Source organism: Copadichromis virginalis, linkage group LG3 (genome assembly GCF_057382275.1).
Source record: "Copadichromis virginalis isolate Kocher_CV1m ecotype Utaka linkage group LG3, C_Virginalis_male_GT1.1, whole genome shotgun sequence".
Classification (NCBI taxonomy): domain Eukaryota; kingdom Metazoa; phylum Chordata; class Actinopteri; order Cichliformes; family Cichlidae; genus Copadichromis; species Copadichromis virginalis.
Window position 1 is genome coordinate 64,890,489 of NC_140620.1, and position 8,085 is coordinate 64,898,573.

Below are 8,085 nucleotides of genomic sequence, written 5' to 3' on the forward strand. Positions count from 1 at the left end.
TCCTTTTGCAGTATTTTTGTGTGGTGTACTTTTCTATGTCTTAACAAAAGGGGAACAAAGGTGTTTAAGTTCACCTAGGATGATGTGTTTTAATTTTCACATGGTCTTGCTTGAATTTGACCCTGACAAAGGCGTATGAACTCTGTCAGCTGTTTGGAGTTTCCATTTTCTAAACTTCTACATTCTGAACCTTCTTCAGCTCTGAACAGATGATGAAACACTGAATGATTTCAAGCTCACACTTTGTCTAATAAACTTACATCTTTCATTCTTTATACAGATTGATCAACTGTGGTTTGTCAGAGATCAGCTGTGATTATCTGGCAGCAGCACTGAAGTCCAACCCCTCCCATCTGAGACAGCTGCACCTGAGCTGGAACTACAAGCTGCAGGATTCAGGAGTGAAGCATCTGTGTGGTTTCCTGGAGAGTCCAGGATGTGGACTTGAAACTCTGAGGTCAGTCAGCATGTTTTAGTTGTGCTGAGATGAATATGATGTGAAAGTTGTGCTGACACTAAACTGCAGACATCAGGCTGATATTATACTGATCCACACTGAGGATCTTCATGGTAAAGTCTGTTTTCTTCTTCTCTGGTTTAGTCCATTGACTGCAGCAGAACAATGTTCACATTTCAAACAGTGAGACTCAACGTATGGCCCGCGGCCCACACGCGGCCTGCCCACCTTCCCTGATTCAGAGAGAGGGGACCCTGATTAACTGTGTAGTGTTCTTCCTCACAGTTCTAAGTATCAGACACAACAATGAATAATCCACAGCTGACTGTCTTTAGCAGGTCAAAGGTCACGGCACACAGCAGACAGTGGGAAATATTATAACTCTGATCATTTATCAGCACATATCCATATGTATAAAAACAAAGCTGACACTGTGAGACTTGATCAGAGGTGTGATCATCACAGCAGAGGCCTTTGTGTCAAAGTCACTGAGGATCAAACAGAAACACATGAAGCAGATTTTCCTGTTCTGGCTTTTTATAGCAGATAACCTTCAAAATATTCTGCAGTCCATCAAAAACTGAAGCAAACCATGAATCAACATGTGAACATGAGCTGATGCTGCTGAAGTGAAGCAAAGTTACAGAGGTTTGATTACAGACACAGCTGAGAGTTTGTAATCTGTCATCATTTTAAAAGGTTTACATTTCTTCAGTATATCCACATTTGCAGCTGCTACCTCAACCTCCACTTGTCCAACACAACTGCTGTCCACTGCCTCCATGACATTGTGATTTTGCTGTTGGTCTTCTGTCAGATCTTCATCAATCACTTCTGCACGGGGCACACCTTCAGACTCTGCAGCTGCATAACGAAAGCCTGTAAGATAAAATTAGACATAAGGTAAATGTACACCAATATTCCAATGACAGGTGTGTGATTCATCTGGAAGTTATGTGCGGATTAGTGTACAGTGATAGCAATTTAGTATGTTTTTAGAGGGGGGGGGGTTGTTTACCTCCGATGGGTGCTCTTTTTCGCTTCCGTTGCGTACGCCTTGAGTGCCGGTCCGAGTCTGATACAGGTATGTCGTCATGCCCCATGTGCAGTGTTGGTGCCCAGTCTGGATTTGTTACATCCATTTCATATGCTGGTTTGCCTGCAATAATGCCAAATCATAAGCTACTCAGTCGACATGATGTGGTTCTGCAGCATCACACATTAGCATGTTTTATCTCATTATCTATGACCTCAGCACGTTGAAAATAACACTAAAAGCCTTTCAAGAGTGATATGAATTAATTTAGAACTCACCGGAAAGAAAATGCCGTGAGCAAACCAACAAAAAGCTGGGGATTGCAGAGAACTCGATATCCGCTCGTCTCACCGCTGCAATCCAAGCCTGACGTCTTTGTTTAGTAATATCGGATACATGGGATCCCTCACGTTGCCTCCAGGATGGAAAACGATGAAAAGAGAGCCCGTTATCCAGCTTCTTGCCTTCACGATCGTGTGATCTAACGTTGCAACCGACAACACAACACGTACGATCCATAGCTGAAATGGTATCCTTTGGCTGGCCTACTGTCATGGCGGAAGGGGGCATGGCCCATCTCCCGTGACATCACGCTCCAAAGCCCTATAGGTGGGAAAATGTACCATGTCGACCAATCAAAAATGATATGGAAACATGACATTTGGTTGTTTAGCAAAAGGGGGAAGTTTTAGGAGTGACCGGCAAGAGAGAGCGAGTGAGCGAAAGAGAGAGAGAGTTTTGATACGTGAGAGATTTGTGACGTTTACCGTGTTTGGTCTCAAGTTAGTTTGTTGTCTTGTGTATTTAGTGTGTAGCTGTTGTTTTGTTTTGTGTGTCAGTTCTACTAGTGATCGTCACAGTTGCTGCCTTAAAGCCAACAAAGGCAGATTGCAGTGTAAACGCTGAGTGACACACCTGCTGTCAGACCTGCAGGTTTATCCCTGTGCTGTTCTCATATGTGTTAGAGTGACACAAACTATTGTTTGACACCTGATTGTTCTGTAAATAGTTTGAAATGATTATATGAAAAACGTCTGAGCCTTGGCTGCATTTTTTGGTAAATAGTACCATATAACTTTGTTGTTTGCAAAACGTGTGCGTATTTTTAAAAATGTACAATCTCTATTTGCATTTCAAGTTATGAAGATGATTCGTTAAACATGTGTGTGGTTTTTACAGTCAAAATATCACTTTCTACTTGTATTTTAAATTTTGTCTGAATTTAGATAAATTGTGCTGATACAGTTGGTCAAAATGAGAAAATAACAGATTGGCAAGATAAACTGTTTTTAAAGGTAAAATATAGAGGCCACATCAAAAGTAGTCAAGAAGGGTTAAAGGCTAAAAGCAAAGTTGTCACCAAGTACTGTTTATATTTGTGTGTATTGCTGCAGCTTTTTTGAGTATTAATTTGGTGCCTTTGTGTGAAATAATGGTATTGTGAGTGATCCATATAGTCACAAAGAATAGCCACTTGTTTCTGTGCTACCAAAGTTCCCCGGCTTTCATTCAAAATGTGTTTATCGTCAGCACCTGCACATTAAACTACTTAAACATTATAAATGTCTTCAAGCTCACACTGAGGCCTGTGGGGTACTATCAGCCACTGAGACAGTACACACATTTATATGTGTTTGTATATGAATATTTCATACTTTAAGACTGCCTGTTTATTTAAGGGAGATGAACAAAATACATTGGAATTGTACAAAATAATATCATGGATGATAAATTAAATAGATTTTAAGTAGATGCTTGTGCATTCTTAAAGTCTTATATGTTGAACTGAACTATGTGATCTGTTCAATGCCTTTATCTTAATTTGAAGTGAAATGTGCATTTTGAGTTTATACACTATGTATATAAGGCGACCGTTTCCTTTTGCAGTATTTTTGTGTGGTGTACTTTTCTATGTCTTAACAAAAGGGGAACAAAGGTGTTTAAGTTCACCTAGGATGATGTGTTTTAATTTTCACATGGTCTTGCTTGAATTTGACCCTGACAAAGGCGTATGAACTCTGTCAGCTGTTTGGAGTTTCCATTTTCTAAACTTCTACATTCTGAACCTTCTTCAGCTCTGAACAGATGATGAAACACTGAATGATTTCAAGCTCACACTTTGTCTAATAAACTTACATCTTTCATTCTTTATACAGATTGAGGAGCTGTGGTTTGTCAGAGATCAGCTGTGATTATCTGGCAGCAGCACTGAAGTCCAACCCCTCCCATCTGAGAGAGCTGGAGCTGAGCTGGAACAACAAGCTGCAGGATTCAGGAGTGAAGCATCTGTGTGGTTTCCTGGAGAGTCCAGGATGTGGACTTGAAACTCTGAGGTCAGTCAGCATGTTTTAGTTGTGCTGAGATGAATATGATGTGAAAGTTGTGCTGACACTAAACTGCAGACATCAGGCTGATATTATACTGATCCACACTGAGGATCTTCATGGTAAAGTCTGTTTTCTTCTTCTCTGGTTTAGTCCATTGACTGCAGCAGAACAATGTTCACATTTCAAACCTTCAAAGAAGAAGAAAAATCCTCCACTGGATAATTCACTGTGAAACTCTCCAAGTCTTCATTCCACCTTAAAGTCTGTCTGACACTGAAATCCAAAGCAAAATGTGCGTTTGCTTTACAGACAGCAGTCCAACACAAACATACACACATCATCCAAAACACAGTCCAACATCCAAATCTCCTCCACTGCCAGCATGAATGATGGGAAAGAGAAGGAGGAACACTCTGACATTCAGGGTTAGAATGAGTTTCATGAAGCAGACTGTGAAGATCAAAGCTGCATTAGAAAGCTTACATGAATGAATGAGTGGACAGAAGTGGACAGAGATCATCTGAAGCACTTCAAAGGCTTTAAATCAGCACATTTCTCTTTATTCTTTATCAACTCTGTTAGTTTCTCTCAGTTTTCTGTGGAATGAAGCTAACAGCAGGCTAATAAGATGCTGACCAATAGGTTTCTATTAAAGGTTGTAATTTGTATATGAAAACGTGCTTTGGCTCAGCAGGGATCAGCTTACAGGTAGAATACAGCTGCTGGATGGGATTAGCATGTCATAGCTATCTACCAAACTGCTAACTGGGGGATTTCAGGCCATCTATGGATCATTTTTGCTAACTGTTTATTCAGCTTAGGCTCACAGGGCTGCAGCCTGTGCCCTAGCTGTCATAGGGCAAGAGGCGTGGTCCACCTGCACAGGTGAGCAGTCCATCACAGGGCCAACAGAGAGAGACAGAGAAGCACTCTCTCACATCCACACCTACAGCCAATTTAGAAGCACCAATGAACCTAAGCAGCATTTCATTGGACTGTGGGAGAACATCCAACCTCCACAGAAAGGCCAACAAGCTTCAACCTACAACCTTCTTGCTTTAAGGCACTAGTGCGAACCACTTTTCCCCATTTCAGTCCAAATCCTGCATCTTCCTGTTTCTGACTCCAGGCCAGCTCCACTAACACTTTCTCATCAGACACTGCCACCTAGTGGAGGAAGTCTTAGTTCCATTTGAAGCTTCAGATTACAGTTAGTTCCTTTACAAAGAGGTGGAGGTGGTGGGGCCACAGCACCATCATCACTGAGTGCCATAGGACACTTAACCTTTGTTTCCATATGCTGGGAACTTCCTGTTGTTCCAAGGAGAACTGGAAAATGTGTGAAAACCTCCCAGTCAGTTCCTCACAGCACACTTCAATCATTTCCCTCCCACAGCATCAGGACCAGGGCTTTTTCTCTCTTTGGTCCCACTAAGAGATTTCCACACAAACACCTCATCAGTGGGACTCTCAGAGCTACCAGCCCTTTGCTACAATCACAAAGCTCTTCATTGAAATCAATGATATCAAAGCTGGAATCAAATGAGTCCAAGTCTTCTGCTGATTCAGCATCACATTCATCTTTGCTCCTTGTTCTGCATCCCCACCATGGACTTCATTCCTTTCCAAGCCAGCCTTGAGTGTCCTTTATTCAGCTCATCCTCTGCTTTACTTTTACACCTGATTTTGGCTGCTTTATCTCTCTTTCAACAAGTTTCTGTGCCTCAATCTTTTTCTTCTCTCCCTCATAACAAGACAGCTTCTTCTGCCTGAGAACATGTTGGAGTGATTTACTAATCCAGGGCTGCTTATTGGGGAAAATACTTCCTGTTTCCAAAGTAATCCCCATTTTTCCCAGAAAGAAATGTAAGTAGAAATCGATGATCTAAGTGAGAACATGAGCCTTTAAAAAGTCCCAGTGGGTGCAGTCAAAGCAGTCCCTCAGTCCCAGTATAGAGTCTTTGGTCCAGACTGGAACAACTGTGTGCCCAGTTTGAGCTCTCTTCAGTGCTGTGACCTGACAGACCCAGAGGGGCCATCACATCACATTTAGAAGCTCCCATAATGGAGCCACAACACATGTCCAACACTTAGTCTGTCTTGTTGGACCAACTGGAAGAAATGATTCAAGGACTTAGTCACAGAACAGAGATTCAAATCTCCAAAATCCAACTGGCTGCATCAGGACATATAGTCTGAAACTCTGCACAGTTTCCTGTTTGAAGCTGCTTCCTGTTAGCTTCAGCTGTTTGGAGTTTCCATTTTCTAAACTTCTACATTCTGAACCTTCTTCAGCTCTGAACAGATGATGAAACACTGAATGATTTCAAGCTCACACTTTGTCTAATAAACTTACATCTTTCATTCTTTATACAGATTGTGGAGCTGTGGTTTGTCAAAGATCAGCTGTGATTATCTGGCAGCAGCACTGAAGTCCAACCCCTCCCATCTGAGAGAGCTGGACCTGAGCCTGAACAACCTGAAGGATCCAGATGTGAAGCAGCTGTCTGATCTTCAGCAGAGTCCAGACTACAGACTGGAGACTCTGTGGTCAGTAGAGTGATGGAGTGAGTGGGTGGTGCTGTCAGCAGTATTGTACTAAACACAGTCAGTACGAAACAAAGATCCAGTGTTTCCTGTAAAGCTGCAGCTTCTCAGTGAAGCTGTGAGAGGAGAATGGTGACAGGCTTCAGGATTGGACACAAACACTTCCTGTTTCTGACCTTTATGGTCACCATGGTAACGGCTGACACGCTCTGATCAAACGCTGTCAACAGCCAATCAGCTCTCTGAACAAAGCAGCACGCAGACCAATGACTGCATTCATTTCCAAGTTTAAAGCAGTGAAGAACACAGTCTGTAGGTGAGGAAGAATTTAGTGAGAGCAGATGTTTGGATGGAATTCCTCCAGTTAACAGCTGGAACCGTCCATCTGGATTGTTGGGCTTGTTGTTGGGGTTCCTACAGAGCTCAGAGTGGACACACCAAGGTTCTTCTAATGAATGAAAGTCCAAACTCAAACTAGGAGGGAAAAACATTTTCATCAACTTCAATAAAAATCCAAAGATTAGAAAAAGTGAAGCAACAATGAGTCCTAGTACAGTCCCAGCACTGAAGTCCCTGCTGCTCTTTATACTGGATGTGCTGCATCACTGACTGACAGCTGATGAAGAGTCTCTGGAAACACGCGTTTATCTCCTCTGCTCTTCCTTCTTCTCTCTGCAGGTGGAGGTGATGATGGTAAACAGGACGGTGTGTGTGCTGAGAGAGGAGGAGCTGTGTCCTGATGATCCAGAGAGGTTGAAGCAGCAGCAGCTTGTGTGTAGAGACGCTCTGACTGGGCCATGTTACTGGGAGGTGGAGAGGAGAGCTTCATCCAGCAGTGACTGACAGAGGAATGAGAAGAAGTGCAGATGACTGTCAGTGCTGCAGAGTGAACTGCTCTGAGAACAGCTCCACTGTCAGACACAATGTAGAGTCCAGCATCATCCCTGTGTGTCCCTCTGGATCTGACAGAGGATCATCAGTGTATCTGGACTGCTCTGCTGCTGCTCTGTCCTTCTACAGTCTCTGCACAGTCTCTGTCTGACTCTGGCTTCAGACCCTCCTGGATCAAACTCACCTGGAAAGACTTTCAAACATCACTCAATAGATTTGAATACAGAATATATTTGATATATACTGTAGATGTACTGTAGAGTTGCAGTTTGTCACTTGTAAATACAGTCTGTGAGCAGCTGTGAGCTGAAAGATCTTTCTAGAAACACGAAATGTTTTCACTCTTCTGTTGCTTTTTCATATATTTCCACAACATTAATATTGATCCCACCTGTCTCACCTGTTTCATGCTTTTATACATAATAACAGGACACGTGTGATCTGAGCGCTGCTGTGGTTGCTGTGCTGCACGTCTTCATTTAGATAACAGAGACATCTAGTGGTTCAGAGGGAGAACTGCAGGAGGTGGAGCTGTGTTTTAGCATGGAAAACTTTTTATCTTTTAGGCGCAGATACAAATATGACAAGTATCAGTGTGAGATACAAAAGGTCACATCAGTCAGCAGAGGGAACAGTGATCACACAGCAATGTAAGAATAGAAACATAACAGTGAATCTGGACATGTATACAGATGGAAGCAAACAAACAGGATGTAACACTACATTAAAGCCACAAATGGGAAGAAAACAAAGCCAAAGGAAAATATATTTGATCTCAGGAATCCAAATCAGATGCTTTAGAGCAGGGGTCGGCAACCCTGGGCACG